This window comes from Dermacentor silvarum, chromosome 1 (assembly GCF_013339745.2).
Source record: "Dermacentor silvarum isolate Dsil-2018 chromosome 1, BIME_Dsil_1.4, whole genome shotgun sequence".
Lineage (NCBI taxonomy): Eukaryota > Metazoa > Arthropoda > Arachnida > Ixodida > Ixodidae > Dermacentor > Dermacentor silvarum.
Window position 1 is genome coordinate 396,845,804 of NC_051154.1, and position 21,987 is coordinate 396,867,790.

A 21,987-nucleotide genomic window follows, 5' to 3' on the forward strand; every position below is an offset into this window, starting at 1 on the left:
CGGCGCAGTGGTTGCAACTAACCTTGCGGCGGCAATCCTGAGCCCGATGCCCCTTGGTAGTGCACCGGAAAGAGCTGCCGCTTGCCGTGAGCAGACGCCTTTTCTCGTTGTGGTCCAAGGAGGAGTCACACTGTGATGTTGCATGACGCTTCTCGCAAAAGACGCACGTTCCAGTGGTACTGTTTTTAAACCTGCCGATGACGCTGGTGTCTGTCGGCGACCGGATCCGGGCAGCAGGCACTGTCTGCTGGATCCCTCTAATGTCACCGTGAGCTGTTCTCTCCCTGCAGTCAACCTCGACGCGAAAATACTGCAGGAGATCTTCAACGTCTTCCTCCGCTGTTGGCCTTAAGTTCCGATTGTCATTTACCTTAAGGCTTCTGTGTCGATGGTAATTTACCATGACGTCTTGAGGGATGGCTTTCGTTAAAACTTCGCGGAGCATTGCTGCATACCACGCAGACCACGCAGACGTTATCGCGCATCTTTTGTAGCGTCGCCTTGCCTGATCACACCATGGCCGATATTTTGTAGCGATACTTTATTCTTTATACTAGTCTTATCATCCACCGCTCACGGCCGGCTGATCCCGTTGATAACGTCTACGTCTACAGCCACATAGACAAGTAGACGTATAGTGCACTATAGAAAAGTTACTACAATAGATAAGTAGTACGCGCGTTGCCTTGGAGACAGGGAGTGTTGTATTGCCCTCTAGCGGGCGGCATGAAGCTGCGTAGCTCGGCCGCTTTTAGGCTCCAGTGGCCACTATTGTAATCCGTATGTTACTCTATGACACAACCGCTTAGCGGGGAAGCGGGGACGATATAATTGCGCTTGCGGACTACGCTCATACCGGCAGCGGAACGAAGACCGCATCTCTCGCTTCGCTACAAAGCCGACTGAGCGGAGCGTGATAGCGGTTGGCCTCTTCTTCGTTTTGCAGCCGAGTTGATAGCGCGTCGCTCGCGTCTCGGCAAGACGCGCTTATCGAATGCGAAATCTACGCAGTTCCCTGCAGTATCTCGGAGCGTGAAATCTGAGCGGCGCGGAGCGTAAGCAGCGATCTTCTAGAACTGTCTATATAGTCTCTACCGGTGCTCGCATATAGTTGCCGCGCGTAGCTTCAGAAATACGCCGGCATGCAGGCCAACTGAGAAGGCAACTTTGGTCATGTGCGCATGCACCCGTAGACTCGCTCTTGCCTTGACGCAGCTGACACGCGTGGACGACTGTTTTCAGCGTTTACAAATAATGCCGGAGCCATGCAGAAGAGAGGGCTTCTTTGGCAACTCATCGCGACGTCTTGCCTACTTCATTGATGGCTCACCATACCAATCTACTTGCATCGATCTTTCATGAAGATACACTTTATCGAATACCTGTGGTTTGGTGTCGCCTCGTGCCTTCATAAATACGTGCATTAGCTAACATGCGTCGACGCCGCGACGCATTTCGCAGTGCCCATCTAATCGCAGGCGCCATATTGGCACTCCGTCGTTAGTGTCTCATCTGCTAGTCAATCGTGTACACAGCATTGCTGTCGGTGTTGTAAAGCAGCAAACAGGCTTGCTGTCGTTGCAAACAGCATTGCTGTCGATGTCGGAAGGCAGCAAACAGCCATGCTGTCGTTGCAAACAGCATTGCTGTCGGTGTCGGAAGTCAGCAAACAGGAATTCTGTCGTTGCAGACAGCATTGCTGTCGGTGTGGGAAGGCTGCAAACAGACATGCTGTCGTTGCAAACAGCATTGCTGTCGGTGTCGGAAGGCAGCAAACAGGAATTCTGTCGTTGCAGACAGCATTGCTGTCGGTGTCGGAAGGCTGCAAACAGACATGCTGTCGTTGCAAACAGCATTACTGTCGATGTCGGAAGGCAGCAAACAGGAATGCTGTCGTTGCAAACAGCATTGCTGTCGGTGTCCGAAGGCAGCAAACAGCCATGCTATCGTTGCAAACAGCATTGCTGTCGGTGTCGCAAGTCAGCAAACAGGAATTCTGTCGTTGCAGACAGCATTGCTGTCGGTGTCGGAAGGCTGCAAACAGGAATGCTGTCGTTTCAAACAGCATTGCTGTCGGTGTCGGAAGTCAGCAAACAGGAATTCTGTCGTTGCAAACAGCATTGCTGTCGATGTCGGAAGGCAGCAAACAGGAATGCTGTCGTTTCAAACAGCATTGCTGTCGGTGTCGGAAGGCAGCAAATAGGAATTCTGTCGTTGCAGACAGCATTGCTGTCGGTGTCGGAAAGCTGCAAACAGACATGCTGTCGTTGCAAAGAGCATTACTGTCGATGTCGGAAGGCAGCAAACAGGAATGCTGTCGTTGCAAACAGCATTGTTGTCGGTGTCCGAAGGCAGCAAACAGCCATGCTATCGTTGCAAACAGCATTGCTGTCGGTGTCGGAAGTCAGCAAACAGGAATTCTGTCGTTGCAGACAGCATTGCTGTCGGTGTCGGAAAGCTGCAAACAGACATGCTGTCGTTGCAAACAGCATTGCTGTCGATGTCGGAAGGCAGCAAACAGGAATGCTGTAGTTTCAAACAGCATTGCTGTCGCTGTCGGAAGGCAGCAAACAGGCATGCTGTCGTTGCAAACGGCATTGCTGTCGATGTCGGAAGGCTGCAAACAGACATGCTGTCGTTGCAAACAGCATTGCTGTCGATGTTGGAAGGCAGCAAACAGGAATGCTGTCGTTGCAAACAGCATTGCTGTCGGTGTCGGAAGTCAGCAAACAGGAATTCTGTCGTTGCAGACAGCATTGCTGTCGGTGTCGGAAGGCTGCAAACAGACAAGCTGTCGTTGCAAACAGCATTGCTGTCGATGTCGGAAGGCAGCAAACAGGAATGCTGTCGTTGCAAACAGCATTGCTGTCGGTGTCGGAAGGCAGCAAACAGGCATGCTGTCGTTGCAAACAGCATTGCTGTCGGTGTCCGAAGGCAGCAAACAGCCATGCTGTCGTTGCAAACAGCATTGCTGTCGGTGTCGGAAGGCTGCAAAGAGACATGCTGTCGTTGCAAACAGCATTGCTGTCGATGTCGGAAGGCAGCAAACAGGAATGCTGTCGTTGCAAACAGCATTGCTGTCGGTGTCGGAAGGCAGCAAACAGGCATGCTGTCGTTGCAAACAGCATTGCTGTCGGTGTCCGAAGGCAGCAAACAGCCATGCTATCGTTGCAAACAGCATTGCTGTCGGTGTCGGAAGTCAGCAAACAGGAATTCTGTCGTTGCAGACAGCATTGCTGTCGGTGTCGGAAGGCTGCAAACAGACATGCTGTCGTTGCAAACAGCATTGCTGTCGATGTCGGAAGGCAGCAAACAGGAATGCTGTCGTTTCAAACAGCATTGCTGTCGGTGTCGGAAGGCAGCAAACAGGAATTCTGTCGTTGCAGACAGCATTGCTGTCGGTGTCGGAAGGCTGCAAACACACAAGCTGTCGTTGCAAACAGCATTACTGTCGATGTCGGAAGGCAGCAAACAGGAATGCTGTCATTTCAAACAGCATTGCTGTCGGTGTCGGAAGGCAGCAAACAGGAATTCTGTCGTCGCAGACAGCATTGCTGTCGGTGTCGGAAGGCTGCAAACAGACATGCTGTCGTTGCAAACAGCATTGCTGTCGGTGTGGGAAGGCTGCAAACAGACATGCTGTCGTTGCAAACAGCATTGCTGTCGGTGTCGGAAGGCAGCAAACAGGAATGCTGTCGTTTCAAACAGCATTGCTGTCGGTGTCGGAAGGCAGCAAACAGGAATTATGTCGTTGCAGACAGCATTGTGTCGGAAGGTTGCAAACAGACATGCTGTCGTTGCAAACAGCATTGCTGTCGATGTCGGAAGGCAGCAAACAGGAATGTTGTCGTTGCAAACAGCATTGCTGTCGGTGTCGGAAGTCAGCAAACAGGAATTCTGTCGTTGCAGACAGCACTGCTGTCGGTGTCGGAAGGCTGCAAACAGCATCGCTGTCGATGTCGGAAGACAGCAAACAGGAATGCTGTCGTTGCAAACAGCATTGCTGTCGGTGTCGGAAGGCAGCAAACAGGCATGCTGTCGTTGCAAACAGCATTGCTGTCGGTGTCGGAAGTCAGCAAACAGGAATTCTGTCGTTGCAGACAGCATTGTTGTCGTTGTCGGAAGGCTGCAAACAGACATGCTGTCGTTGCAAACAGCATTGCTGTCGATGTCGGAAGGCAGCAAACAGGAATGCTGTCGTTTCAAACAGCATTGCTGTCGGTGTCGGAAGGTTGCAAACAGGAATTCTGTCGTTGCAAACAGCATTACTGTCGATGTCGGAAGGCAGCAAACAGGAATGCTGTCGTTGCAAACAGCATTGCTGTCGATGTCGGAAGGCAGCAAACAGGAATGCTGTCGTTTCAAACAGCATTGCTGTCGGTGTCCGAAGGCAGCAAACAGCCATGCTATCGTTGCAAACAGCATTGCTGTCGGTGTTGGAAGTCAGCAAACAGGAATTCTGTCGTTGCAGACAGCATTGCTGTCGGTGTCGGAAGGCAGCAAACAGACATGCTATCGTTGCAAACAGCATTGCTGTCGATGTCGGAAGGCAGCAAACAGGAATGCTGTCGTTTCAAACAGCATTGCTGTCGGTGTCGGAAGGCAGCAAACAGGAATTCTGTCGTTGCAGACAGCATTGCTGTCGGTGTCGGAAGGTTGCAAACAGACATGCTGTCGTTGCAAACAGCATTACTGTCGATGTCGGAAGGCAGCAAACAGGAATGCTGTCGTTGCAAACAGCATTGCTGTCGGTGTCCGAAGGCAGCAAACAGCCATGCTGTCGTTGCAAACAGCATTGCTGTCGATGTCGGAAGGCAGCAAACAGGAATGCTGTCGTTTCAAACAGCATTGCTGTCGGTGTCGGAAGGTTGCAAACAGGAATTCTGTCGTTGCAAACAGCATTACTGTCGATGTCGGAAGGCAGCAAACAGGAATGCTGTCGTTGCAAACAGCATTGCTGTCGATGTCGGAAGGCAGCAAACAGGAATGCTGTCGTTTCAAACAGCATTGCTGTCGGTGTCCGAAGGCAGCAAACAGCCATGCTATCGTTGCAAACAGCATTGCTGTCGGTGTTGGAAGTCAGCAAACAGGAATTCTGTCGTTGCAGACAGCCATTGCTGTCGGTGTCGGAAGGCAGCAAACAGACATGCTATCGTTGCAAACAGCATTGCTGTCGATGTCGGAAGGCAGCAAACAGGAATGCTGTCGTTTCAAACAGCATTGCTGTCGGTGTCGGAAGGCAGCAAACAGGAATTCTGTCGTTGCAGACAGCATTGCTGTCGGTGTCGGAAGGTTGCAAACAGACATGCTGTCGTTGCAAACAGCATTACTGTCGATGTCGGAAGGCAGCAAACAGGAATGCTGTCGTTGCAAACAGCATTGCTGTCGGTGTCCGAAGGCAGCAAACAGCCATGCTATCGTTGCAAACAGCATTGCTGTCGGTGTCGGAAGTCAGCAAACAGGAATTCTGTCGTTGCAGACAGCATTGCTGTCGGTGTCGGAAGGCTGCAAACAGACATGCTGTCGTTGCAAACAGCATTGCTGTCGGTGTCGGAAGGCAGCAAACAGGAATTCTGTCGTTGGAAACAAGAATCTTGTCGTTGCCGACAAGAATGCTGTCGTTCCGACAAAAACGCTTTGACGGATTTTTTGACTGGGAACAAATTTGCCACACCATACCAATAAGCCCATATCATACCAATAAGCCAATGACATACCAATAAGCCCATATCTCAACACTATTGAACTTAAACGAGTGTAATATCCACAAAACATACAGAACTTGGATTCCAGCTTTCTGGAGGAAATAGATGAATTATAAAATTTGACTTAGTACCCTTATCCTTTGCATCCCTGTCTGAAGTTCCTAAGCCACCAATACACAATGAACATCTTGCAACTCCCTTCTAGGAGTTTAGTTTGTAAAATATTGCTGCACTTACAAGTATGTCGACAACGCCACATACACCACCAAAAGATATACATACACCAGAAGACAGATCAAGTACAAACAAATCAACATAAAAATATTCCTTACCAAAGTCTTCTAATCTAAAACTCGATGCTACAGCAGTATTACTCTGAGGAGTTGAAGACTGCAACGATTCAGTGGCACCACGGCCCTCGACAGTTGCAGATTGTAAATCAGCAGCACCAGGATTCCCGACACTTGCAGGTTCTGAGGAATAAACATATTCACACAATCACTGCACTTATTCAACTACACACACCTGCCATTTACCTGACGGTTGCCTATATTCTTTAGTTTCTCTGCTCACCCGAGATTAAATGTATCCCCGAATTTCTTGGTGGCTTTTAATTCCTTAGTGACACTAAACTACCTGCAATATATTCACTGGGAAAGTTAGGCACTGAATTAATATGGGAAATTTCAAGCACTTTCTTGGTTTACCTCACAGATGTTTGAAATTCAAAGCTATTTACTATACTAGGTGTATTCAGTGTGATCATTTATGGTGTGACTTAGCAAACTGAAAGAATGCAGCATAAGCAAAAATGCTGCACTTCAAACTAGCACCCCTTACAAACATCAAGCACGCAAAACATCTGCCGGTCTGCCGTGTTGTTTGGTCTGCCGTGTTGTCCTACCACTTCAGCATTGCATAATGCAACATAAGCTCCGAGCTACAACATGGACATTACTTACCTCTCTGGCCCAACTCCCTTGGCATGGTGGCCTTCTCTACTGGGAGTTTTGCACGTCCTGCAAGAACGCAATACTGAAGCATAGCTGCGAGTCGGCCTAGTTGGAACAGATTCATTTTCTCAAAATTTTTGCGCGCAAATAAACAGGGACGAAGAAAAGGAGACACAAGGACGAGCGCTTTCTAACAACTGATGTTTATTATTGAAGAACCACCGGCTTAAATACCCACAGATCTGCGCGATCCTGTCAATAGAACATGTCAAGAGCGCATAAAATAACGCTTGTCATGAAATGCCGCTACGCGGTCAGCATAAAAAGCAGCAATGTTCATAAAACAAGCACAAAAGGCGAAAACGCGTTAAAGATATGATGACAGCAGCGAATTCTCTTTATCTAACAATGAAACAGAAGGATGACTGATGCATTTTTCTTTTAGTTTTTCAATCCAGTGAGCTTCCACAATTTCTCTCGCGGTTTGATTTCTATGCCTAAGCAAAATGGCGGTGCTTTCAAGACAAGGTGAGCACGCATGTTCTTCACAATGCATCGCCAAATGCGTACTAGGGCGACCTTTGAGACTAGACAAGTGTTCCCTTAGTCTCGTGTTAACGCATCTCGAAGTCTGCCCTACGTACACATGACCACACGTCAAAGGAATCTGATAAACAACGTTCATCGCGCAATCGACAAATTGGTTCTTACGTGGATGTTTTATACTACATCCTTTCTTAGCATCATCCTTACTTTCAAACTTACTTTTGACCTTAGAACACACACTGCCTACTTTGTTTTTTGCTGAAAACACCACTTTTACTTCGTAACTCCCAGCCACCTTCTTAAGTCTGTGTGAAAGGCCATGAACATACGGAATCACTGACACCTTAGAAGCTAAATCTTTCTGTCTTTGATTACTTGTGCATGATTCTTTATCCTGTTTTAGTTTTTTCATTAATCTAGAGCATGACGCCAGCATCACAGCGAGCGGGTATCCAGCCTTTCTCAACCGATTGACTTGTTCAAGAAATGCAATGTTTACAGTGTGATAACATGATTTCAACAACGCTGACCTGAAACATGAAATGACTATACCATTCTTCACAAGCCTGGAATGGTTAGAGGCATAGTTCATTAGCGGTTTTCCATCTCGGGGCGAGAATGACCAACACACATGTTCCGGTAGAAATTCTAACTTGACATCTAGAAACTGTAGCTTATTATCTACTGGTACTTCAGAAGTGAAAGTCAAGCCCTTGCCCAGAGAATTAAATGATTTTACTACCCTATTTCTGAAAACATCTTTGTCTACATGACAGCCCAAAATCAAGTAGTCATCTACATATCTGTATGCCTTATATACTACACCTTCTAGATCTTTTGCCAGCTCTCTGTCTATGCTTCCCAGAAAAATGCTACTAAGGATGGGAGCTACCTTTGACCCGATGCACACGCCCCCTGCCTGTATATACGTTTCATCACAGAATCCTACGTGTGTATTAGCTAAATAAAAATGCAGAAGTTCAAGAAAGGACTCAACAGTCATCCCGCACGTGTTGCGAAATGACACCTCGTCATTCTCATTTGTTATGCAATCATTAACACTGCGCATTAAGGGCCCATGCGGCAAGGAATAATAGAGGTCTTGAACATCTATGCTGAATCCCCAGCTGCAACTTGTACTATCTGATGCCAAAAATTTCACAAGGCCTTCAGAGTTTTTTAATAAGTACGGATCCTGTACTTCTAAGGAATTCAACATTTTCTGCAAGAATCCTGCGACCAGAACCTGCCAACACCCTCGCTCGGACACAATTGGCCTAAACGGGATTCCTTGCTTGTGTGTTTTTGCAGTAAAAAATATATCCAATATCATTCCTTTTGAGTTCTTTACATGTGACGCGAGCTTTTCTTGGTTACATTTATTCAATAGCTCCACCGCCTTCTTTTTACAATTTCTACATTTACATTTCTATCGCTTACCGAAGCCTAGATCCAGACCTAATATTGATAGGACTGCTAAGTATTTGGTTGAGAATAATCTGCGTGTGGTTCAAGCTGACAAGGAAGGCTTTCTGGTTGTTGTACCAAATGATTGTTATTTAGAAAAAGCTTTCCTAGCGGTGAACAAGTGCTTTAGAAAAAGTGATGTGAATGTAGAAATTGTAAAAAAGAAGGCGGTGGAGCTATTGAATAAATGTAACCAAGAAAAGCTCGCGTCACATGTAAAGAACTCAAAAGGAATGATATTGGATATATTTTTTACTGCAAAAACACACAAGCAAGGAATCCCGTTTAGGCCAATTGTGTCCGAGCGAGGGTGTTGGCAGGTTCTGGTCGCAGGATTCTTGCAGAAAATGTTGAATTCCTTAGAAGTACAGGATCCGTACTTATTAAAAAACTCTGAAGGCCTTGTGAAATTTTTGGCATCAGATAGTACAAGTTGCAGCTGGGGATTCAGCATAGATGTTCAAGACCTCTATTATTCCTTGCCGCATGGGCCCTTAATGCGCAGTGTTAATGATTGCATAACAAATGAGAATGACGAGGTGTCATTTCGCAACACGTGCGGGATGACTGTTGAGTCCTTTCTTGAACTTCTGCATTTTTATTTAGCTAATACACACGTAGGATTCTGTGATGAAACGTATATACAGGCAGGGGGCGTGTGCATCGGGTCAAAGGTAGCTCCCATCCTTAGTAGCATTTTTCTGGGAAGCATAGACAGAGAGCTGGCAAAAGATCTAGAAGGTGTAGTATATAAGGCATACAGATATGTAGATGACTACTTGATTTTGGGCTGTCATGTAGACAAAGATGTTTTCAGAAATAGGGTAGTAAAATCATTTAATTCTCTGGGCAAGGGCTTGACTTTCACTTCTGAAGTACCAGTAGATAATAAGCTACAGTTTCTAGATGTCAAGTTAGAATTTCTACCGGAACATGTGTGTTGGTCATTCTCGCCCCGAGATGGAAAACCGCTAATGAACTATGCCTCTAACCATTCCAGGCTTGTGAAGAATGGTATAGTCATTTCATGTTTCAGGTCAGCGTTGTTGAAATCATGTTATCACACTGTAAACATTGCATTTCTTGAACAAGTCAATCGGTTGAGAAAGGCTGGATACCCGCTCGCTGTGATGCTGGCGTCATGCTCTAGATTAATGAAAAAACTAAAACAGGATAAAGAATCATGCACAAGTAATCAAAGACAGAAAGATTTAGCTTCTAAGGTGTCAGTGATTCCGTATGTTCATGGCCTTTCACACAGACTTAAGAAGGTGGCTGGGAGTTACGAAGTAAAAGTGGTGTTTTCAGCAAAAAACAAAATAGGCAGTGTGTGTTCTAAGGTCAAAAGTAAGTTTGAAAGTAAGGATGATGCTAAGAAAGGATGTAGTATAAAACATCCACGTAAGAACCAATTTGTCGATTGCGCGATGAACGTTGTTTATCAGATTCCTTTGACGTGTGGTCATGTGTACGTAGGGCAGACTTCGAGATGCGTTAACACGAGACTAAGGGAACACTTGTCTAGTCTCAAAGGTCGCCCTAGTACGCATTTGGCGATGCATTGTGAAGAACATGCGTGCTCACCTTGTCTTGAAAGCACCGCCATTTTGCTTAGGCATAGAAATCAAACCGCGAGAGAAATTGTGGAAGCTCACTGGATTGAAAAACTAAAAGAAAAATGCATCAGTCATCCTTCTGTTTCATTGTTAGATAAAGAGAATTCGCTGCTGTCATCATATTTTTAACGCGTTTTCGCCTTTTGTGCTTGTTTTATGAACATTGCTGCTTTTTATGCTGACCGCGTAGCGGCATTTCATGACAAGCGTTATTTTATGCGCTCTTGACATGTTCTATTGACAGGATCGCGCAGATCTGTGGGTATTTAAGCCGGTGGTTCTTCAATAATAAACATCAGTTGTTAGAAAGCGCTCGTCCTTGTGTCTCCTTTTCTTCGTCCCTGTTTATTTGCGCGCAAAAATTTTGAGAAAACGCAATACTTGTGAGCTGCGTCAAAGAACTAGACGCCCATGTGAAAAAAAACTTCCTCTACAATATCTTAGGTCCCGTCAGTGTACAGGGCATGCATGACTTGAGTGAACACAGCATAACGGGATCAGTACTGCATAATGCAAAGCGCCTGTATTGTTAGACAATGACTTGCCTGTCTGACATTGCGCCCTCGGTGCAGGCACAACGCAGGTTGTGGACCCTAGAATATCAAAATAACAGTGCTGAAAGACCATATGGAAACAAACATTGTTATTGCAAATATATATTCTTGTAAAGAGAAAACCTTACTAAAGTGATCACAAAGCAAGTGCCTTTAGTGCATTTAATATTACAGTGCTTTCGAAGTTAAGTGCAGTTTAATAAATACCTTATGCTAGCTACACAAATGTTTGCAGAGGTGGTTTATGTGATTCACAGCAGGCACAATTTCAGCGAAACAAATACATAGTTAACAAAAGTTGTAAACGTTTTTATTTTTATTTTGCAGTTATATATTTGTGTTACAAACTTCAAGACAATTTTATGTGAAGGCAACTTCCCTTTAATCCTACTAAAGCACTTGTGTTCCGAGATCAATTTTATACTCAGTATGCCTAATCTTTCTTCCAGGGTCAAAGATAACCTTATTTGAGAGGAAAATGACCACGCAAGCTGCAGCTTGATGCAGAAGCCTCTTGTATTCCGGGAGCAGGAGCACAGCTGTTGTCAGCTTTCCCTGGCTTTTACACTGGCATGCTAATCACAATGTGCTATGTCACATGGTGGGCTTGCCTTGTGTCGACGCCTCCCTCTCCTTTGAATGCGAAATTAGCTCACAGTGAGGCAAATTTTCTTATGAATATAATGAAACACAAGTACTTTATAAGAACGAAACAAAATGTAGTTGTCTTCAAAACTGACTGTATTCAAGTTTGCAATATAAATGGACAACATGAATGCGACAAAAATTACTAAAAACATTTTTGTTAATTATGCATCACCAGACTACTTTGTTGCAAATATAGCCTAGGCACTCGAAGTGTCTCAGCAAAGGTGCTTGAAGTGCCTGTGCAAGAACAATTTGTATAGCTAGCAGAAGTGTTAAGATTACCGACACTTGGAACGCAATATATGTGGACACAAGGCTGCACACTATGCAGGATGGATATCGTCAGATTCAATAAGAGGTGCTTCAGTAAGTTGCAAGTACAGCCTTAATGTGAATCCTACACACCAGCAATGTCTCTGTAATGAAACATTTCTTTCATGATAAAAATAAACTTCTTGGAGGGGTCCTCCACCGCCCGTTGGTCTTGGTAAAAAAACACAGTCCTCCAGATCGCATAAAAAAACACAGTCCTCCAGATCGCATACGCTGCTGTGAATGTCTGTCAAATTTCGCAGTTGTGCACATGGAGCTCACAAGCAGAGCATGAATTCACCTTTTTCTGAAACACTCATTTCAACAGAAGCCTTCTCTCTCTTTGCGGGTGCTACATTTCGTCATAGAGCATATTACAATAGAGGGCTGCTATTGGCCAATAGCTGACATCAATCGAGAAGGGTGTTTGGATCAGTGTAATTCTTCCTATTGCTACTGTATATATTTATTAATACTCTTTAATAAACAAGCTGAAGTTAGCAAAAATATGCTTTCGAATTTACGTGTTTTAGGAAGCCTCCTATTGTCTGCTCTTGTGCAGCGTAGAAATTAAACTGACCACACTTCTTATCGGTGTTGTAGCCATTCGGTCTCATTATTTCAATTTGTTTTGAACATTCAACTAGCCTTGAGCTATGTAAACTTAAGGTCAGACTCCACGTACATTTGCCAGCACGTGCTCACTCCTGGTTAGATGCCTTGGCAGACATCACTTCATAATGAGCTATCAATATTGCCTCAAAATGCGCAAATTGGATGTGGTACTATCCTTCAGTCAAGCTGGTTCAGGCCAAAGCTGGTCCACACTGCGTAACTTAGGCAGATTGGAGCACATGAGCCCAAGCATACATTCAAGCCCTATTGCGCACAGACAAATGCTGTGCAGATGCATTACCACTGCAAGTGGCTGCATCCCTGCTACACATAAAAAATACCACAGCTGCCTTTGGGTGCCGCAATGAGCCCACTCACTCAGCTCACTGCGCCTCACCGAGGACAAGCGTGCTTGGCATAACCTTTACAGTGCACGGCATTGAAGGAGCCTGAGCACCACGAAGGGGATCAAAGGCGATTTTTGGCTGCTGATACCATCGCTTCTGCTGAACGCATTGAAGCACTTTTTGCTTCAAAGTATTTATGATATAGTCTATTGTGACTTCAAGTGCATTTCCCGATTTCGATAAAAAGTTTTTCGGGGCTCCTTTAACAGTACATATGTACCGGGTATAAAATAAGGATGACTGATGCTTCTAAAAGGCAATCATTGCATGCTATACAAGCACTCCTGTTGGAATGTCAGTCCAATATGATAACAAATAACAGTCCTTACTGTACATCAAATACAGAAAAGATGGTTTTTTTAGTCACCCTTTGTTCTATTTCGAAACACCTTACTGCACAAACTGCACAAAACAAGATAGTGCTAGTAATAAACATCAAACTAGATCACACAGCAGAAGGTAGAACTTGCCTATAATATTCGAAGGTGTCACAGGGTACTGTTGCGCTCGCACTGACAAATCAAACGATGTGGCATAGACAACTCGGCTTTCTGAAAGGTTTTTGATGGAGGCATCTGAGCTGTAAACATTTTACACCTCATAGCAACACTCATCAGGACTGCCACCACTAAATGACAACTGCTAAATGAAATAGGATGTACCCCACAAAGACAATGTTAATTAGCCCATTGCCAAGAAATCACAAGCCGAAAAGAGAAAACCAAGTAGAAAACCAAGACAACAAAGCAACACGTGCTGCCAGCTGTTTCTGCTTGTTGCTTCGCCAATGCTAGGAATGATCACAAACATTTGACATACTGTATTGCATTTAGGAAGCACAGTTGATCCCTTATTATGTTTCTTTGTTTAGGCAGTGCTGATATGAGACAAGAAAATAGATGTCTGCAAAGCAATATTCTCCAATAACAGTGACTGTGCTTGCACAACATTATCAAAACACATTGCAGCTCTTTTACTGAAGTGGTGGCAACACAAACATTTCTAGCATTTGTGCATGAGCATTAAAGCTCAAAAGAATTTCAGTTTTTCTTTCACCATAGTCTGTTTCACGGAAGTTTCTGGCTAGAGAAACACTAATGCTTCATAATTCAAATAAGTTTGCCCCTACAGTGCCCTTTGTGTGTGTGTGTGTGCTTGCAATGCTTCGAAAGTGCGTGCTTCGAAAAGTGCATTCTTAAATGAGGCACTTATTTATAGCAGTTCATCTACATGCATTTTCTCTGCAAATGCACCAAATTTAGATCGTATATTTTCGCAACCACTTGCAGTTACATTTACCAAACACCAAGATAACTGAAGAGGAAAACTTGTACTTTTCCTTTCGTTCACAGTTTCACTTGGGGAAGAAACAATGAAACAAATTAGACTTGAAAAGGCAATGAACGAATGCCAACAACCTCCACTGCTGTACACAGAGCATAGCTGGTGCAATAGCAGGCACACCAAATTTCGAAGCTGTGCTACAAATTTTCTACATTTGGCTTCTTTATAGAAGGCATATCGCCTGCCCATTGTGCTCTGCTCTGGATTGTTCACCTATCTAGCACTCTAAAGAAAAGAGGTTCACAGAAAGATTAAGACGTAAGAAGAAGCTTTACCCTGTGGCCAACACCGTTTTCCTAATTGAAATTAATGCAAAATGCAAATATGTTTTCATGAGACATCCGCTGGACCGATATTGCTGCACTTAAGAGGGAGAGTTAAATTATAGTAACTGTAGAAGCAAATTTTAACTTAGGCATACAATTTTTGACAAAAAAAATTTAGTATGTATGATACAATCACATTGCCTTCAGTGCAGTTTAGATATCACTTATCGAAGACGTAAGTGAAGTGCTCTAGGCTTCTGCCATGCATGCTGTAAATGCAATTATCAACAAGGCATTACCTTTTCCTCGCTCATTTTCTTTCCTCACGGCAAGTCCACCAAAACCTTCCTGGGACGCTTTTCCTTCTATGCCTCCATCTCTTTCTCAGATTCTGCAGATTATATAGCAATGCGACATGCAAAGAAAGCACACGCAGACACAAATCTGTCTCCTACAAGGCCTAGTCAAATCGTGCTCCTACGAACACAACAGCGCCGTTCACAATCCAAGGAGAGACACCGCCTGTAGGAGACTCTGCAGCTATTTAAAGCACGTCTACATCAAATGCTCATGATGCAACTGTTGTTCGATAGCGGCCACTGAAAATTAAAGACTCCAAGTGAGTGCACATACAGGTAGTGCTACCCCGCATTTTAGAGACATAATTTATTGTGTGAGAATGTCTAGCAAAGTTGCTTTTAAATGTTACTGCGGCCACTGCCTAAACACAACGCACGCTCTTCGATGCATGACATCACTGTGAAAGGGTACGAATAGAACTTGACATGTCACTTACCAGCGAGATGGAGGATCCGCGCTTCATAAAAATCGCCGATGGTGTCTTCGTCCCCGGCCAGTAGACTCAAAATCGGTAACGTTTTTAGGAGTGAAATCCTTTATAGCGGAGAGCTTCACGACAGCCGTCTTGCCATCGAATTTATGTTGCACAAACGCAAACATCTTCACACAGCAAGGACACACGAACGAGCAGTCAGCACTGCCAGAGTCAGCGTTCTACCACGTGCGTGGTATGTGACGTCACATTGACGACGTCACCCAATGTCATGTGATCAAAGGCGCGAACATACGAAAGTGGCACACTGCTTTTCCTACGGACGGACAGACGGAAAAAAACTTTATTGATAAAAGCACCTGTGAGGTTGCCGGCCCCGCTCCTATCGTGCTAGTCTCGCTATTTGCGGGACGCACAATAGAGCTGTTTCATTCAAAACATGTTCTATTAGGTGTGCCCCTACTAAATGAGTCACCATGACGCCGTTATGAGGTTAGGAAATATTGCTTGCCCGCTTTATTTTGCCCGGGTTTTTTTTTCGGTTTTTTTCCCCTTGCTGACACGAAAAAAGACTGGCTTGATTTCCGGTCGCGCGGTTGCTAATAGTGCACGGCTTCGTCTATATCTTCGGGGTTATGACGGTTGTTTAATGTATAACTTTTCCATATGTTGTCATGCACAAGCATCCATATCGAACAATTAACATTTAAGATTATAAACGTTACAAGCCAACAGCATCGTGCATGCTTGAGCGCTTGCACAGAATGTTAGGCTCACTTAATGTGTGGTACGGGGATGCAATATTTCCTACGACTTGTACAAACTGACATTTAGGAGGCTGTTTATACAGCGGGATATGTTAATGCGCATGCTGATGTTCCCGTCCCTACGAAGGAAGTACAGGAGGTACAGCGAGGAGGTAATGAAGGACGTACAGCGTCGCAGACTTCCGAGCGCCACCAACTGCCCGTCACTTCACGCAACCAAGCGCAGGATGTAAACATAAGGCTCCAAATATTTTCACTATTTTCATTTCGGTTATCATCACCACCACCCTTTTCTACGTAGCCTTAGCTGCTACTTTAGGAAAGCATACTGAGCAATGTTGGCTGATCACGGAGCACGCGGTGATGAAAAGCGTGAGTTGTCACCAGTGGCCTAATCAGGGTATATATATATATATATCTTACACCGTGGTCAGGGGAAAGGCACGTACCGCCTCTTCCCCCCCCCCCAACCCCTACATAAAGACAAAAAAGCTGCGTGTGTCACTGCATGTCACGAGGAAATAATACGAGAAAATTAATGGCAAGTGATGCACGCGCCAAGGGTCCCACGAGCCGGCGTTGGCAGGAAAGAAGCCCGACCGCTGGATTAAAAAAAAGTTTTTTATCCAGCGGCCGTGAAAGTAGTATGCGGTTGGTGCGATCGTTGTCTAATGCCGAGGTTCAATTGCACCGTCGGCCATGTGCATTGTTACAGCGAAGCTGCGTATGGCTAGGATCTGCTGGATCGTCTCCGGCGACATAGACGAACATGTGGGCCGATCCTGGTGATGTGCAGAAAGGGTATATATATATATATATATATATATATATATATATATAGGTTTATGTATAAATGCCTTACACAGGTGTCAAAACGGATGATGGATGGCCCATTGTTATACCCATCTCTGTTCACAAAGTGGAAGGGCTCTGTGGGTTTTTTTTTCACAGCTAGAGGACCGAAGTGTGGCGAGACAGGAAATAACCAGCCTACCGCAAATGCCTGGAATGATACAAAAAATATTTCGCATTGAAACGGCATGCTACATGCACACATACTAAAGTGCAAGGCTCAGCGATATCCAAGATGTATATGATAGAAATGAGGCTTCGTACACACGCACGCCCAAGGGCTTATGAGTACAGAATTAAATAATAATGCATTATCAAATGATGCGTCATAATATAGAGGTGCTGGCTCGCGAGCCCAACTGCAATGCCGCCTATTGGAATACATGTAAAACGCAGAAATGCTTTCCTGACGTGGTCCCAGAACCAGTATAATTAAAATTTGAGCTGAATTTTGACCTGATTGTCTTAACGAAAATTTCCGAAAAGAGCCAAGCACACAAAAAAAAAGAATAAATAAAAGAACCTTATAAATTTACAAATTCTTAGCTCTGTACCAAAAACAGATTTCGCAGTTCTGTTCTTTAAACTAGAGCCGTTTTAAAGCGAACAAATTTGGTTTATTTCTTTACAGCTTACGTGGATTTCTTACAGTTCATGTTTACTAGAGACTAGAGTTCTGCAAAAGTCCTTTGACAACATTGTATTTCACAGGGGTGTAAATATACCAATTCGACCGCTTTAGATGTATTATCGTTTTCCATTGCCGGGATCAACGTTACTAGAGCAATCTAGTAACGTTGGCTGAGATATAGAGTGTTAACTTGATAGTTCCATTTCCTGAAAATGTGCCGTTTTGAAAACTTTTTATTAAAAAACTGAGGACGTAAAGATAAAACTTGCTGCCAAGAGTCGCAAGATTCGATTGTATTTTTTTAACTGTAACAACCTTCATTAAATTTGATGCAGTAGTTGCCGAGAAAAACGATTTCTTCGTTGATTTACATAGATAGCAAACCCCTAACTAAAGGATCGACGAGCAAGGTTCGTCAAGAAAGCTGGCGCATGTGCCCTGATTTCTAACGATCAATTTCTTTCCACGGTTTAGCCCTTCGTCATTGGGTGACTTAGGCCGCCAGGCGTGATAATATAATTTATCGCCTCAAAAAAAGGTAACTCAGTAAAAAATCAACAGCAAAAAAAAGCAGCGGCCAGTTGGTGCCCACCAATGTTTTCTATTTGTAGTTTACAGACAAGTAGGGAGACTACAAACAACGGAGACGTACAGAAACAGAGTTCCCAGTAATGGTTGAAAACGGTTGATGCCTGGAATTCTTTGTATTTGTGTGTTTCTCAAAAATAAAGGTACGACATTAGGCAAAATAATAACAAGAGCTTCGTGGCTCAACCCACCACCCCGTTTCAAAGGGGACGCTCATAACATCCATCCATCTATCAATTTCCACCAATGTATTGATCTCCACCATCTGATACAAAACACATTATGTATCCATTGCTCACCTGTAGCCTCACAAATGCCTAGGAGGCTTCGATTTCACATGATTGGTTAGTTCACCACGCCTCCTTTTGTATAGTGTAAGGTGTGTGGTGTGCCGAAAGTGAAGCTAGCTCTTAGTAATACTTGGGATCTTGTGCTTGTCCGCAAGTATTTGCAGCAGCGTTAATAGCGTGCCCTAGGCCCAGTCTGCTTTCTGCTAGTGTTTTTTGCGCGCTCGGCATGTCGGAGAAGACGCGAGGCCGCTACGTGGTACTTGGAACTGAACTCAACTGAGCAAGTACCAAAGCAGACTCAGCAGCATTGCCAAGCGAGCGAAAACACGGCGCTCAAGCAAGGTATGTGTATTGCTGAAAATTCATTGATTAGAACAAGTTCTATGTTTGTTTTTTCGGGGGGGGGGACAGAGCGGGGTGCTTTTGACATGCGACTTTGGTTTAGTGGCTGTGGCGTTCTGCAGCCGTGCACCAGGTCGCGAGTTCTGCGCGGAGACATTTAACCATCTTTATTGCCAAGTCCGAGGACTGTTGGAGGGGCCCCTAATCTGGAGCTCCCATGAAGAGTCTCGCGGCGCAGCCTGACGATGCGGGCAGAACACAAAAACCGTCCTGTGTGGGTTTTCGTACAGAGCTCGATCAAGGCACTAACGATGACAGCGGCAGCGGGAGCATGAGAGCTGGATTCACATGACGGATCGACTGCGGCGGACTGAGCCCGACGTCGCTGAGCCGCAGCGAATTGCGCCGCTTTTTGTCATGCTGTAAACAAAAGGCTCAGCGAGAAGGCTTTGGTGAACAACCACAGAAGAATTGCTACTGTGCCATTTGGGTTACAAATCTTGAATGGACAAATGAGTTGATAACTTATTACTGGCCAAAACGTATTTCGAAAGCTTTTGTAGGCAAATTACCATAAGCAATAACTGAGCATGTGAAAATGTAGGTAATTGTTTCCCACAAATGCAATGCATATCTTTCACATGCCACTGCTGCATTGGCCCAAGGTTGCATGACTGTGCCAACCCTTTGGATTCCTTCCCTTAAGTACCTTAGGTACTTAAGTACTTGTGCACTTCATTTAAAATGGGTAATGGAATATAATCGAGAGTGGGAGCTTGATAACTTAGGAAAACTTTCTCTATCCTCAACATTGAGTTTTGTAAGCAGCCTTTTGTATTACTGGAAAACAGGTTTACTTGACTAATGCACATAGTGCAACAAAACAGCATTACTGTGTTGCTTCCAATGTCTGTATGTTTTCTCAAATTTTGTTGTGGTTTCCTCCTTTGCTCATGTCACTGGGCCTCTTCGATTATGCAATCTCGGACTGTCCGCAAACCGTGGAAATTTAAGTGGAATTCCCACACGGACGTAAGGAAAATCGTGGTGGTGGTGAAATATATTTATTGGCCCTAAAATTGCTGTGGAGAGACTCTGAAATTATGGTCGTGCCACGTCGCTGTTCATGCAGAAAGCACCCGCCTACATCCTCAAAGCTTGCGAGACCGTCTGCTAATTAAAGGTCCGACGCGAGAGAGAGCGCGTGTACACCATCTACTAATCCTGCACGTCAAAAATCAAACGCTCGAACTTGGTAGCAGAAGGGATCAACATATGTGTCAACAGCAATCCGTGAAGCTCTTATTGTATACCACCCCAGCTACCATATTTTGCAATCACCATATTTTATCTGGTTTTGTTATGCCCTATCGACAACGGCCGATAGCTGAGACACTAATGCAGGAATACTTCTTAGTGTATGTGAGTGAAGTTTGTTACTAAAACTGAACACTGAAATGGTATTTGGATAGCGCAGCAAAACACGAGAAGAAATGAACGTGAAGACAAGTGCTTGTCTTCATCTTCGTTCTTCTCGTGTTCGTGTTTTGCTGCGCTATCCAAATACTATTCCCTGATGACCAACCAACAAGCCCACATCGCCACCCGTGCTGAACACTGATACTGCCATATGACGCAATTTGCAGCTTATTTTGATGTGTTTAGGAGATGGCCTTTGCATTTGTGTGCTTACATTTACAGGAACACTGAAGTACCTGTTCCATGCGGCGCCAGCCCCAGAGAGAACGCATGAAGGTGTTTTCAAGGTGATGCTTCAAGCTGTGCATAAGAGAACTACAGTCACCGGCATTAAGGGGCCATCTCTTTTGATGAAGCTAAAAAGTCTAGACCTCGTGTGGGGCTTGCCCCGAGACTATATGCATTGTGTATTAGAAGGTGTGACAAAACAGCAGTTGTGGCTTTCATCTGTAGGATCTGCCTACTACATTGGCAGAGAGCTGAAAATGCTGGATGGGAGATTGTGCAGCATCAAGCCACCAATAACATTTGTACGAACACCGCGACCAGTCTCAGAGCATTCTTTTTGGAAGGCTGTTGAATGGCGGCATTGGCTTTTATTTTACAGTATTCCATGACTTTCAGATGGGCTTGCACTAAGTTTCCTGGCTCATTTTTTTCTGCTTTCCAAAGCAGTTTTTTTTATTGCTTAAAGATGTTGTTATGGCAAATGGAATTAATGAGGCAGAAGAGCGGTTGCTCAAATTTGCTGCCCATATGTCAAGACTTTATGGAGAATCGTCAATGAGATTTAATGTTCACCAACCTCTACACTTGTCGAAGTCAACACGCATGTTTGGTCCACTTTGGGCAACATCGACATTTCCCTTTGTAGATGGCAATGGCTTTGTATTGCGTCTTATTTCTGTGGCAAAGTTCGTGCCAATGCAGGTAGCTGAGAGGTGCATTATGCGAGAGATGTATCATAATTTGGAAAGAACAGTGACTGTCTGCTCGCATAGCATCTGCTAAAGCAAAGATGGAAGTTCAGTACAAAACATGCTTTCAGACCTGTGTTCTCGGTGTGCCACAGCCATTTTCAGGGATCTCAGAAATGCTGCGGGCACTATTTCAAAATTTGGGAGAGTGCCTGAAGTTTCGCAGTACTACCGAGCACAGGTTGGCACAGTAGTAATACATGCTGCAGACCATTTAGTTCGGCAAAAAACTTCGTCGTGTTATGTCAGCATGAAGTTAGTTAGGTAAGGTTTTATGGCGCAAAAGCAACTAAGGCTATGATGCGCCATGCACAGGATGAAAATACATAATTTGATGAAAGTGCTTCAAGCAACAAAGATCATTAGTTAAAATTTGTTTAAGAAACCTGTTTCATCTAAAAACTTCAAAACATTGTCTAGAGATACAAGTGCATTTTCAGCTAGGATCAGGGAGGGATGAAGTGGTGTTAGTGTTTTGTAAAGTTCATAAAAATATTTCTGTCTTTTTTCCTCCAACGCCGGACATGTTATTAAAATGTCATTCACAGTTAGCAATTCTTGGCATTGGTCACAGACCGCTTGTTCTTCATTTTTCAATAAAAATTTGTGTGTGATATGTGTGTGTCCGATGCGAACGCGACATAGAATGACTTTCATGAACCGTTCCTGGTGGTATGATGTCTTCCACTCCTGCAGTATGGGCTTTACTATTTGTAGCTTGTTATTTACTTGACAGCCCCAATCCTGTTGCCACTTTGAGGTGATCGCAGCACGGACCACCCGGACACAGTCCTTGAATGGAAGATTTATCTCTGTAATTTTTTCACGGGCAGCC

The 21,987-nt window shown here is 44.5% G+C and overlaps 1 protein-coding gene and 1 long non-coding RNA gene across 2 annotated transcripts in view; one reads left to right on the forward strand and one right to left on the reverse strand.

Moving 5' to 3' along the window:
* The window catches only part of LOC119454553 (uncharacterized), a 490,192-nt gene that overhangs the window by 353,864 nt on the left and 114,341 nt on the right, over positions 1-21,987 (forward strand). The gene's annotated exons all lie outside the window — the stretch shown is intronic.
* On the reverse strand, positions 12,742-15,438 carry LOC125942500 (uncharacterized). The gene is made up of 3 exons (XR_007465159.1): positions 15,230-15,438; positions 14,733-14,824; positions 12,742-13,374 (listed from the first exon to the last, which is right to left on the reverse strand). It is a non-coding gene; the product is annotated as an uncharacterized LOC125942500 (long non-coding RNA).